General features: G+C 39.9%; 1 long non-coding RNA gene across 1 annotated transcript; it reads right to left on the bottom strand.

The window, feature by feature from the left end:
• Positions 1-304: 304 nt before the first annotated feature.
• On the bottom strand, positions 305-10,994 carry LOC114810305. The gene is made up of 4 exons (XR_003758013.2): positions 10,693-10,994; positions 9,507-9,561; positions 2,707-2,863; positions 305-704 (listed from the first exon to the last, which is right to left on the bottom strand). It is a non-coding gene; the product is annotated as an uncharacterized LOC114810305 (long non-coding RNA).
• Between the last annotated feature and the right edge of the window lie 2,714 nt (positions 10,995-13,708).

Raw genomic sequence — 13,708 nt, 5'->3', positions numbered from 1 at the left:
CAAATAGGAGGAAATTATCCCATGAACCAAAGTGGTGTTGAACAAATTCAAGAGGAATGACAAATCCATGGATTTGCTCCTGGTGAGGTTCTTTTCAGTCAAAGCAGAAAAAAAATATGTATACTGTCAGATTGATCAGAAATGCCTTTACCTGCCAAGGAGATTCTCTTTTACCAGCCCCTGAAGAATAGCAAACAAGATTAAAGTTACTGTCTGAAACTTGTGCTAAGGAAATGTTAAAGTTGGGTCATTCTGATCACAGTGCTTCAAAAAAAAAAACCCCAAGAAAACACTTACTGTAAATTTCTCTTGAGAGATTTTTCTTTTAGACTTAAAGTCTCCTCTTCAATAGTGTCCTTAATACTTTAGCAAGTGAAATTATAATTTGCTCAGATGATGTGTTCCTGGCCTGACAGCATGGATTTCTGCCTTTAAATATATCCATATGCAGCAGTCAAAACAACACATTTGCAGCTCTTTGGAATCCACGATTCGAGGCTGCTTTACCTCTTGTCAAAATGCGCTTGACTAAGCCGTCACCAGAGAGATCTATGGCTGGAAAAAGTTGTGTTTTCCAGAACCCAATGAGACAAACAACCGTTCCTCTCTTCTAAAGCTCTACGGCAAAACTGCAAAACCAGTGCAGCAGTTGAGAAGTCAATTTGCCTTCAATATTAAGCCTCTGTGGAGAACAATCCAAACCCCTGTAACAGGAAAAAGAAAAAAAAATGATCTCTATGATTTTACTGTATAATCCAGATTTTGAAAGGAAAAAGGTTTACTGCAGTGATGGTGCATACATATTAAGAGATGCAATCTTTTAGAGAAACCTCAGGAACCAGAACTCATAATAGAGGTTTTGCCGACATATTTGATTGTCTATTCCTCAGAACAAGAAGAGCAGTACTGCTTTCAGAAACAGGGCACAGAGCATAGCAGGTCGAGAAATTTAGCTTGGAAATGTCTCTGCTGCTCACTTAAAAAGGATGAATTAATCCTCAGTTTCTACTTCTAAGCAGAAACCAGTAACCAGAAACCAACCAAATATAAACCATATAAACCATCCAAAATCACATATTATATCAAATGATCTACTGGTATTATTAAAGTCTAGATATTCTGAATGGTGTGCTGTAGCACTATTTAGTGGGTAGGTCACATGACTTGGATTCAGGTTCTGGCTCTAATAGAGTAATTGTGGCTTTTGTTAAGTGCTTACTGTGATCCGAGCACTGGGGTAGATACAAGATTACCAGGTCCCACATGGGACTCACAGTCTAAGGAGGAGGTAGGAGAGGTATTGATTCTCCATTCTGCAGAGGAGGGAACTGAGGCACAGAGAATTTATATAACTTGCCCAAGACACACAGCAAAGTGGTAGAGCCAGAGTTAGAACCCAGGCCCTTTAACTCCCAGGCCCGTGTCCTTTCCACTAGGCCATGATGCTTCTCTAAGTAAGTCACTGGCTTACTGTGAATCTTGGGCAAGTCACTTATTCTCTCCGTACCTCAGTTTTCCTATCTATAAATTGGGGGTGTTGCCTACTGCCGGCTTCTTTCGCTCTTGTGGAGATGTGGTAAGGAGAATGGAGATAATTGTGCCTCTAACACCCTGGAAGAAGGGTGTGCTATAAATTGTAGGTATAGCTGTTTGTATCTGTGAAGTGGCAACATCATCCTGGCTTTACAAAACAAAAATCTAAGCTTTCTTTGGGTCACAAGGGAAAATAAATGTGATTTCAGTTCCAAATCCCAGTTTGCGTATGTTCCAAACTCAACCTGCTTTTGGCTCTTTCTGTGCTTTGTGAAATCAACAAAAATGATTAAAAGAATGGAAAATGGATCCCACGAGGGAAGGTTAAAAGAATTGGGGCTGTTTAGCCTGGAAAGAGAAGGCTAAAAAGCTGACTTAGTAGCTGTCTTCAACTATATGAAGGGGTTTTACTGAGGAGAATGCTGACCATCTGTTCTCTGTATCCACAGTGGATCGCTTGAGAGGAAATGGATTTAAATCGAGGTGAGGGGGGTTCAGTTAGACATATGGTTGTTCTTCCGGAGTATCAGAGGTGTTAAGCTAGAAGCAGCAAGCCCTAATGGATAGAGCATGGGCCCGGGTGTCAGAAGGACCTGGGTTCTAATCACAGCTCTGCCACTTGTCTGCTGTGTGACCCTGGGCAAGTTGCTTAACTTCTCTGTACCTCCATTATCTCTTCTGTGAAGTGGGGATTAAGACTGCGAGCTCCAAGTGGGACATGGACTGTGTCCAACCTGATTGGGTTGCATCTACCCCAGTGCTTAGTACAGTGCCAGGCAAACATTAAGCACTTAACCAATACCATTGAAAAAAATGCTGGCACTAGCTGAGGGAAACTCTAAGAAAAAGATCAACAACCGCCTATCTTGAATGGTTCAGATTCACCTAGAGTTGGCTCAGATGACATTTTGAGGCTCCTTCCAGCTCTGTGATCTCTGATTGTGCGGTAATCCGGAGATTAGAGGAACAAGGTTAAAATGGGAGATTTCCAGGGCGAAGGGTTACTCCAGAAAGTTGCCTTCACCCTTCACCTTGTGGAGCATTACATTCAGGAGCACGTCAGTTTTAAAAAGCTCATTTAAAACCAGAGATGGATGTTTAATCACTGTTTGATTTTTGGTTACGGCCTTTCATTTTTCAAACATCTTAAGAGCAGAAAATGAAAATTGTTACCTAAGAAACTATTGAAATTCTCTCAACTCTTCTGGGTATGCATTATGTATTCCGTGAGTTCGCTGCCAGTGATATAAGTCAGAAACTCTCCTGCTGGTTTTGATTACAGCTGCAAAGTCACAGATTTGAACAGCAGTAGACAATCATTCTTCTGAGTCTGCACATAAATATAAAACATTTTCTTTTTCCTTATCACATAAACCTTCAGCTATGGTTACTTTAAAGCAAAATCTGTTTTCCTCAGATTTTTTCCACTTAATCACTTTAAACAATTAGCCAAATGTCTTTCTTTCAACAGTGATACTATTTGCATACTAAGAGGTCACCATTCAGGTTAAAGTTATTTCACTATCAAAGAGATGATAATTTTGCAATCTCTTTTCTATTCAGATAAAATTCAAAATTACCTCAGGCTTTTTAATTTGCACATTTACAGACACAAGATAAAATATGAGATTAGGATAATGGCATAAGCGATATAATGAATGATCATTTAGGCTAGTACGAATCCTCTCGATCCAGTTTTGCTCTTCATATCCTCATTTTATTATTTGAAATGTAGTCACTGTATTTCAGAAGGCAATATCAAGAATATAATTTGCTAAGATGTCTCTTTATTTAAAATGCTGCCAATATCTGCCATGAGAAATGACACAATCCTTCAATGTTTTGTAGTGACGGGAGCCACTATATTACTCTGCTGTTGTATACTACTGTCCTATTTTTTAAAAATTACATTTCCTAAGCAGAACAAAAGGAAAGAGCCTTTATAGGAATTCTGTGGTTTTCTAGATTAAATTGTAATTGCTTCTGGGTAAAAACCAAACACGTTAGATTTCCTGCAAAATAATACCAAAAATTCACAAGGATGGGAACTGGATCTTGACTATGTTTCTGTCTCTATGTTTCTGTGATTTATGATACCACAAAGAACCTAAAGATTTGCTTCTGCTTCTCCAGGAAGTTATTTCACCTAAGCAGATTGTGGACTTCAGTTAAACTCCTTAGGCAAGGTCTTCCAATACGTACTGGCAGATACGCAGCTGGTTGTTGATGCTTTTACAAAGTTGGCCTTGTCTGTAGCTTGGCAGTTAGCCTAAATTAGCCCGAAATAATATTCCAACGTTTTCTAGTCTAACCATAAAGGAAACGTGATGATCTAATCAATGACATGGGGCTAAAAGTCCCAACTGAATCCTGCCATTTTGATGGCAGGCTTTTGATGCACTAATGGACAAGGAAATAGAAATCGAAAACTAGTACTTCCTTCAGCAGCACCATCATTATTGACTATTTGCAGATCACTGTACTACTAGACACTTGGGAACATAAAATAAAAGAACATATGATCCCCATGTATGAGAAGCTCACAGTCTAACTGTGACCATGTTGCTCCAGAAAAGCATGTCTGTATCTACAGACTAGTGCCATTCAGTCTTCTTTATGTGCAAGAGGACCTGGGTTCTAATCCTGGTTCTGCTACTTTTCCATTTGACCTTGGACAAGTCACTTCATTTTTCTGTGACTCAGTTACCTCATAATAATAATGTTGGTATTTGTTAAGCGCTTACTAGGTGCAGAGCACTGTTCTAAGCGCTGGGGTAGATACAGGATAATCAGGTTGTCCCACATGAGGCTCACAGTCTTAATGCCCATTTTACAGATGAGAGAACCGAGGCCCAGAGAAGTTAAGTGACTTGCCCACAGTCACACAGTTAAGTGGCAGAGCCAGAATTCGAACCTCTGACCTCTGACTCCCAAGCCCGTGCTCTTTCCACTGAGCCACGCTGCTTCTGTAAAATGGAGATTAAGTCTGTGATTCCCATGAGGGATAAGGAGTGTGTCCAACCTGATTAACTTGTAACTATCCCAATGCTTAGTACAAGGCCAAGTACATAGCAGCATGGCTCAGTGGAAAGAGCCCGGGTTTGGGAGTCAGAGGTGATGGGTTATAATCCAGATTCTGCCGCTTGTCAGCTGTGTGACTTTGGGCAAGTCACTTCACTTTTCTGTGCCTCAGTTCCATCATCTGTAAAATGGGGATAAAAACTGTGAGCCCCACAAGGGACAATTTGATCACCTTGTATCCCCCCAGCGCTTAGAACAGTGCTTTGCACGTAGTACGCGCTCAACAAATACCAACATTATTATTATAGTAAGCACTTAACAAATACCTCATCATTATTATTATTATAGTAAGCCTTTCACAAATATCACAAAAACAATTAAAGAAAGAGATTTGGGGCATTATCATATATGGTTAGTAAGCAAAATTTATCAACACCATTTTTAATGTTGAAAGTCTATGCAGACTCAGACACTCCATTCATTCATTCAATTGTATTTATTGAGAGCTTAGTATGCGCAAAGCACTGTACTAAGGGCTTGGTAGAGTACACTGTAACAAAAAGTAGACACATTCCTGCCCACAGCGGCCTCACAGTCTAGAGGGGGAGACAGACATTAATCTAAATATCTATGGGAGTCTCTATGGGCTTTGAAGTCATGATTTTGAAAGTCAGCTCCACTGAGCAGGTTTGTGAGGAAAATGAATGATTCTGATTGCTCTTTCAACATACTGTATAGTGAACAGAAAGGTGAGATGGATTCCCGAAATACCAGAGAGGTTGTTTCAGAAGTTGCTGAAACTCAGACTAGAGTGCAGCAAATGACTTTCACTGACTTCTCTTTCATACGTTCATTCAGTCATTCAATTTAATCACATTTATTACTTACCGTGTGCATAGCACCCTACTAAGTACTTGGGAGAATACCATATAACAATGAACAGACTCATTCCCTGCCCACAATGTGACAGGAATAATCATGGTATTTGTTACTATGTTTAAAAATGCCAAACTAAGCTCTGTGGTAGATATAGGGTAATCCCCCATAGCGCTCAGCCTGACAGGAAGAGCCGGTATCTTATCCTTATTTTGTTAGTGAGGGAACAGGTACACAGAGAGGTTAAATCACCTGCCTGAGGTTACTCAACAGGCCAGGAGCAGAACTGGCTGGCATTAGAATCTAGATTACCCAACTAGCAGAACTATGCACTTTCCATTCCACCAGACCTCATGGCATCGAGAATACTTTGTTCCATTCCTTCTTTTGGGACTTGTCATGTTCTTCACCTCTTCCTATATGAAACCCTTTATTTGATCTTTGTGAGTCCATCTCGGCCATCTTCTCATATGACTTTAGGTGTGGCTTTTTACATTCGTTGTACTATCGTGCCCATACCTCATCAAGCGGACACAAGGAGATTCATGATCCACCTATCTGGCCAAAGATCAAAAACTCATTAAGGAGATCGTGGAATTTAACTCCCTCCTCCTGCCTCTCTAGAAGTGGCTAGCGGGGGTGGCTGTTGGGGCTCCAGTGAGCTGAGATCAGGGAGCAGCAATAGGTGAGCTCAATAAGCAGTGTGGTCTAATGGAAAGTGCACACAACTGGGAGGCGGGAGACCTGGGTTCTAATCCCAGCTTTGCCACTTGTGTGGTGTGGGACTTTAGGCAAATCACCTGCCTTTTTTGTGCCCCACTTTCCTCATCCATAGCAATAAGAAATAAATAACTGCCTCTCCTTCATGTTAGACTGTGAGCCCCAAGTGGGTTGACACTGTGTCTGACTTATTATCTTCTATCAACCCTTGGTACATAGTATGAGCTGAATCATTATTAATAGAGATGTGGGGGAGGGGGGTTTGTGCCTGAATGGGCATAGTGAGGTGAACAGCATTAGAATCGCTCTAGCTTGACTGCTAGTCAGTTTTTAATGGCTTTCCCTTTCTGTGTCTGGTGCATCTCACCTTGACTCTTTCCATTTCCTGCCTTTTTCTCTCACACGCTACTTGTTTTCAGACCCCTCCTTTTCCCTACTCCTTCTGATAGTCCTTCCAAATGCTTAACTGGTCCCGGGAAAAGTGTTGGGCCTTAAATTGCTGCACCTCTTCCACTGTCATTGCTTTGGGCACAGTGAGAGGCAGGATGGCCTAGTGGAAAGACCAAGGGACTGGGAGTCAGAGGACCTGGGTTCTCACCCCAGCTTTGCCACTTGCCTTATGTGAGAACTTGGGAAAGGCACTTTATTCTCCAGGTCTCAGTTTCCTCACCTATAAAAAGGAGATTAAATACCTGTTCTCCCTCTCTCTTAGGCTCAGAGCCTCATATGGGATAAGAATTGTAACGGCTCTGAATTTATTTCATCTACTCCAGTGCTTAGTAAAGTGCTCAGCATAGAATAAGCACTTAAAAATACAATCATTATCGTTTTCATTATTAATAGGCAGAGGGGGTGGTGAGAAGAGAGGGAAGAGGACTGTTTGGATCCCAGAAGGATGGGGAAGAAGGAGGGGACATATTCTCCAGTAACTCGTTGTGGACAGGAAATGTATCTACCAGTCTTGTTCATTCATTCATTCATTCACTTTTATTGAGTGCTTACAGTGTGCAGAGCACTGTACTAAGCACTTGGGACACTACACTACAACAATAAACAGTCATATTCCTTGACCAGAATGAGATTAAAGTCTAGAGGTGGGGAATAATAATAATTGCGGTATTAGTTATATTGTACTCTCCCAAACACTTAGTACAGTGTTCTGCACACTGTAAGTCCTCATTGATTGATTGATTGATAATGGATAACTTCTTCTTCTTCTACCTCCAGATTTGGGGCTACAGATTATCCCAGAGATGCTGGGCCTCTGGAAAATAATATTGGGTCTCTGCCAGAGGGTTGAGGACCAAGATCCAATGAGTTCTGGCACAAATTAAATTCTGGTGTTTGGAAATCCCATTCCAATCCCATTTTGATTGGCAAAAAACATGGGAAGAGCCTTCTTATTGGGTCCAAATTCTATTAGTTGCATTCAGATATACGGTTTGATGTCATCCTTTATTAATCATTACACTAACTTGAAGTTATAAATTTCAGAAGCATCACTTAGTGGCAAAGAAAACAACCATTCCTGCAGAAAAAGAGTCCTTTATTCATATGCCTACTAAAACATTACTTAGTAGACCTAGTGGATAGAACACAGGCCTGGGAGTTCAAGGACCTGAGTTCTAATCCTTGCTCTATCGCTTGCCTGCTATGTGATTTGAGTCAGATCCCTTAAACTTCTCTGGGCCAAAGATTACTCATCTGTAAAATTGGGACTCAGTGTCTTTTCTCCCTCCCCCTTAGTCTGTGAGTCCCTTATGAGACAGAGAATATGTCCAATCTGATTAACATGTACGTAATTCAGCATTTAATACATAAAATAAGCACTTCAGAAATACCATTATTATCCTCTAGATTGTAAGCTCCTAGAAGTCAGTGGATATGTCTGCCAGCTATTTTTTTGTACTCTCCCAAGCCTTTAGTGCATTGCTATATACAGAGTACGGGCTCAATAAAGATTATTAATTGATTGATACTTAAAATACATTTGTGGGATACTACAGAAGCTAGAGTTCTGGCCAGAGAAGAAACATTTTAAGGCTGATAACTTTCTGAGTCTTAAGAAGCAATCTTGTATAGATATTGATATATTTTTCCATGCATCTCTTCACAATTATAAGCTCCTTCAGAGCAGGGCTTGTGTCTACTGTATTGAATTCTCCCAAGTGCTTAATGCAATGCTCTGTACAGAGTAAATGTTCAATAAATACTACTGATTGATTGTTTCCTGGCAAATCAGAAGGAAGCAGCATGACCATGGCCTAGTGGATAGAGCACAGGCCTGGGAGTCAGAAGGATCTGGTTTCTAATTCCAGATCCAGCACTTGTCTGCTGTGTGATCTTATATCTATAATTCTATTTATCTATTTTGATGCAAATGATGCCTGTCTACTTGTTTCATTTTGTAGTCTGTCTCCCCCTTCTAGACTGTGAGCCCGTTGTTGGTAGGGATTGTCTCTATCTCTTGTACTTTCCAAGCGCTTAGTACAGTGCTCTGCACACAGTAAGTGCTCAATAAATATGATTGAATGAATGAATAAATGAATGAATGATCTTGGCGAAGTCACTTAACTTCTCTGGGCCTCAGTTACCTCATCTATAAAATGGGAATTAAGACTGTGAACTCCATGTGGGACAGGAACTGTGTCCAATCTGATTAGCTTGTATCTACCTCAGTGCTTAATATAGTGTCTGGCACATAGTAACCATTTAGCAAATACCATAAAAAAGGAGAAATCAGTTATATTACAAATGCTCCTGCTCTCCTAGGCCCCTGTCTGAATCAGGAAGTTCTAAAATCTTGTCAGGGACCTTGAGCATGTGACCTTTTCAGTTTTATTTCTACGAATGAAATGTAGCTAGCAGAAAAGAAAGCCACCTATTCTCTGGGACAAGGGATAATTCCCCCAACTGGAATGAAATGTTTACAAAGTTAAGACAAAGCAGTGGTTCATCACTGAAATAATAGTTTTCCTAAAAGCTTAGTTGGGGTCCCCTTTGCCTCTCCCTGCATGACCCTGGATACTGAGAGACGGTCTAAACTAGCAATGAATTTTAACGGGTTCAATTGGGCAAAATCCTCAAAATCAATCACCAAGGACAGTTAGAGTCTTTTGCAGGCAGTTCTTCACAAAAATTCCCCTATAATATGCTGACTGGCTATTTTCCTCCACAGTGAACATGCTTGATTATAGGGCCCAGAGTGAGCTTTCAACAAACTGGTGACAAACACTTAAACCAACAGGAGTAGTAAATGTTCTGAGAATGGTGAAGTTAGTGTCAAAAAGAGCTTTAATCTCTGTGGAGAAAAGCATTAAATGAAATAAAACTGACGAATGCCTTGATTCACTCACCTAGGCAGCTAATCTCGGTACAGCAATCCTGGGTTTTCTCTGGGCGAAGGCAAATCTGAAAAACAGAAAGAACTCTCTCTATGCCTTTCTAAGCATCTAGCAGACTTAATTACAAACCCCAGGGTAATCAGAGGATTTGGTAACTGTACCAGTGGATTCTCAGTCAGAAACCAATGAACGGCCACTACCGATCTGCAGGCAAATCTAGCCTCAGCAGTAGATTCAATATCAATTATATTCTTTTCAGTAAGTTTTGGTTACAGTAAACGATTAGAAAAATGATGTACATCCACTTCTGCTGTTATACATTTCACTGCAGCATTTTAATATAACACAATCAGGGCCAGTTTCTTCTCTTTGGCCATTCAGGGCAAAAACCTGCACTATACCACTTGGGATTATAACCCAGGTCCCCCAACTCCTATGCTCTTTCTGCTTCTGGGATGTGATCATTGACAGGTTTGGCCATTTTTTAGACTGTCCTAAATCTTATCTGTGGGATTTCCCTTCTCCCAACTATGTAAACAATCTGGAATTTCCTGGGCTAACTGGAGCCCATGCTCAATTTTTGTTTTTCTCATAATCAAGTGTCATCATTCTTCCATCCAATAGAAAGTCCCCACTAAAAAAAAAAAAAAGAATTAGACATTGTTAAGTTTGGGACTGATGCTGGGGCCAATGTCCTAAATTAAACATGGTTGCCTGCACACTGCAAAGAGGAAACTGTGATGTTAAGGGCTTATTTAGCATATGTACCATTTCCAAATTCTGGAGTAATATTTCCAAAGAAACACTTTAGGGCATATGAACCTTTTAAACTTTAAAAATTTAAACCAGATTTTTTTATTTGAATCAAAAAATTAAAACCTAATAAATATCCCAGAATTACATCGTTTTAAACTCCCAAAATCAATACCCTCCCTAAAGTGCCGAGCATAAAAATTTGCTCTCTACAAATTGAAGTGCCCACATATATAGTCCAAAACAGAGTTCAGACGGTTTGATTAGTTTGGAGCAGGTCAAGGAACATCTTAATATTTTGCAGAAAAGAAGACACGGTAACTTTGAAATTGATTTCTGAATGCCAACAGTAGTTGGCAGAAATCCACATAAAGCAATCATTTCCAGAGGAGCTTCTAAGAACTCAGGCCAAAATGTGGAAAGAAATGATTCTTGCTTAACTTACTGCAGACAAATGTTGACTCAAGTTAGCATCCTCTGCACATTTCTCCCCATAGAGGTTCACTTAGGCCCCCAGTATGAGTGTTCTTTACATGCCCGACATTATGTGCAGCATTTTCAGTTCCACGAGGTTTCAGAAGTAAAGTCCAGGGAGGGTTCTCTCCTTTCTCTTTCTGTTAACCTTTGTCTTCTGTATTTTGACTGTACAGTTTCCTGGTTTCACTCTTCAGACTTCAAGTTCCCACTCAATCAAAGATATCCATTCCAACTTGCATGCTTTGAGACAGGAGAAGGAAACTGGAGAATAATTCTGCAGCCCAAGCAGAGAATTTTAATGTTGGTTTCAATATTTTTTATTATGTTCATAAAATTTTTAATGAAAGTGTGATAAAAAAGAAGAGTGGTTTTATTAAAAGAAAAATATAAAATGTTTCTCATGTTGTTTCAAGGGATTGTCTCTGGGTTTAAGTCTCAAAATGAAGTAAAGTCAGAAGATAAAAATACACGTTGAAAATAACTGATTCAGTGTGTTATTTATAATCTGCAATAGAACAGTCCCCTAAGAAGAAAGTAGGTTATTTCTTTATGTGCATGTAAATATGAAATTAATACAATAAAATGTTGGACATTTGGGGTGAGGGAGGATGGTGAGGTCAGATGTTCAGATCATAGTAAAGCACATTAATAACAAAATAGAAGCACCACTCTTTGATGCTTTTGGTTTTATATTTAGACATTTCTTGATTTGGGGGAATTTTATTTTTTTTCACCATTTTGATATTCACTGCTTCTTGGCATCACTTCAGTAAGGAACATGAGGAAACAAAATGAGGAACAGTGGATTTCAACAGTGTTTCATACAGGGTTTGTTGCAGCTTCAGTGTTAAAGAATAAGGCAGATGGAAACTTCTGAATTGGTTATGAAGAAGTCATTTGGGAAACAATGACAAACTCAATAGTCAGCATGGAGAGGTTTTGATGAGTGATTCTGGTATTCTCCCCTTAGAGATTTGCAACATCCAAAATTAATAATTGGATTTTAAAGAATGTAACATTGCAAATAAGCATCTCGTTGACCAGTTTGCGGCAGTCAGTGCTCACCCCTGAGAGAAGGGCGGATTTTATTGCTCTGGCCAAACACAGGCAAATCAAACGTACAATTTCTTTAAGGAAACTGATGATGAAAGAGAAGGATCCAAGCCTAAATTAACCACCTCGCCCTATCCTCTCCCAGAAGGAACTGACCATTCTCGCTTCTGTGCATATGTTCCCTGCTCCTACATAGCCAGAAGTATTTTTAGCCTGGAGTTGGAACACTGGAGGAGGGAACAGCTTGAGGTGAGGAAAAATGCTGCTGGTGTTATGGCTGTCCCTCCAGGGATGGTGGTCCTCGGTCAAATGTTGCTTTTACTCCATCATTAAAATACCGAGGCCTGGAAGAAAACTCTTCAAGACAATTGATTGGCTGTAGAAGCCTCTCCTGGGTGAGCCACGGTTGAGGCTGAACTAGCCCTTCAGAGAGCCCACTGAAAACAAAGTGGGGGCTGATTTGAAGAAAAGAGAGGAGGCTCAAAAAGCTTACATTCTAATAGGGGATGGGCTGATGAACATTGCTGAATAAACCAACTAATCAATCCATCATATTTATTGAGCATTTACTTTGGTCAGAACACTGTACTAAGTTCTTGGGAGAGGACAACATAACAGAATTGGTAGACGAGTTCCCTGACCACCCGGAACTTACAGTCTAGAGTGGGAGACAGATAATGATATAAATAAATAAATTATAGTTAAGATGGAGAAAATAGACATAAAATTAGGCACACTGAAGACATGCAACAATAAACAGAATATACATGAAAACTAAGGTGGATTACTGAAGGGCTGGGCTGCTCGGGAAGACGTAGGATTAATTGGGGAATAACTCTTGGAGAAGCTGGCAGTTTAGGAATGCTTCGACATTTGATATGGCAGGTTTCCATCTTAATCCCTCACCATTCCAAGACTGTAGGTAGTACTGCTCCATATGTATTATCACTGAACTGCAACAGGATTTGTTTGGGTTTCTAAAAATAACCGTGGAGAAACACTACTTTGCCCCTGTTTGCTGTTGAGACCTTGGGTAAGTCATTTAACTTCTCTGGGCCTCCATTTTCTCATCTGGACAAAAGGAGTTAAATACCAGTCTCTCTCCCCCCACTCCACCCTCCTTTGGTTATGATCCCCATGTGAAACAGGGACTGTGTTGGCTCTAATTATCCTGATTTACCTTAATAAATCCCACAGTTACTAATTCCTTTTTGCTGTGATTCCATCCTCATTATAGCTATATATCCATTTGGACATTTTTCTTCTCCTTTTTCACAATCTGGGATCAGATCTCAGTGGTTTCCTTGCATATTATTGCCATAACTTGCCTTCCCAGATCCAAACTTATTTCCTAACATTTGTTCTAAGCTTTGCAATGCTAATCCTGTTTATTACATGTCCAAACCCACTTAATCAGCTGGGACTTACTATTTCCCCTATTCAGAGTAACTGGGGGCAGAGATACCCATCTTCTTTTCTTTCTGGACAGGCACTCCCAAAAAATGGAAAAAAAATAGAAAACATAGTTCTAATAGACAAACAAGTTTAGGATTGGGGTGTGAATCTTTAACCAAATGAAGCTACACACCCCAGATCATGTACATATCCAGTTTCACTCTTTGGCCATGGTCTTCATCATTCTTGAGGGATACACATTTACTAAATTATACCATATGCCCCTCTGTGTGAAGTTACTTGCTCGTCTCATAGATCTGAAATGATAATGGCTAAAAGCAAAACTGAATGGCATGCTGTTAACTTTCCTTCTTTTTCAAAAAATGGAAAATATTCGCTGTTCCTCAATTTAAAATATTTATCTCTGTTCAAATTTTTATGTAGACCTTTTGATACATAGAAAATAACGTTAAAAGTTGTACGTATAATTACACTGTCAAATGATTCACTGTTAATCTTCCACTGGCATATGGAGT

Source organism: Ornithorhynchus anatinus, chromosome 3 (genome assembly GCF_004115215.2).
Source record: "Ornithorhynchus anatinus isolate Pmale09 chromosome 3, mOrnAna1.pri.v4, whole genome shotgun sequence".
NCBI classification, from domain to species: Eukaryota; Metazoa; Chordata; class Mammalia; order Monotremata; family Ornithorhynchidae; genus Ornithorhynchus; species Ornithorhynchus anatinus.
Note: the sequence above shows the minus strand (reverse complement) of the source record. Positions and strands in the feature narration are given on the sequence as shown.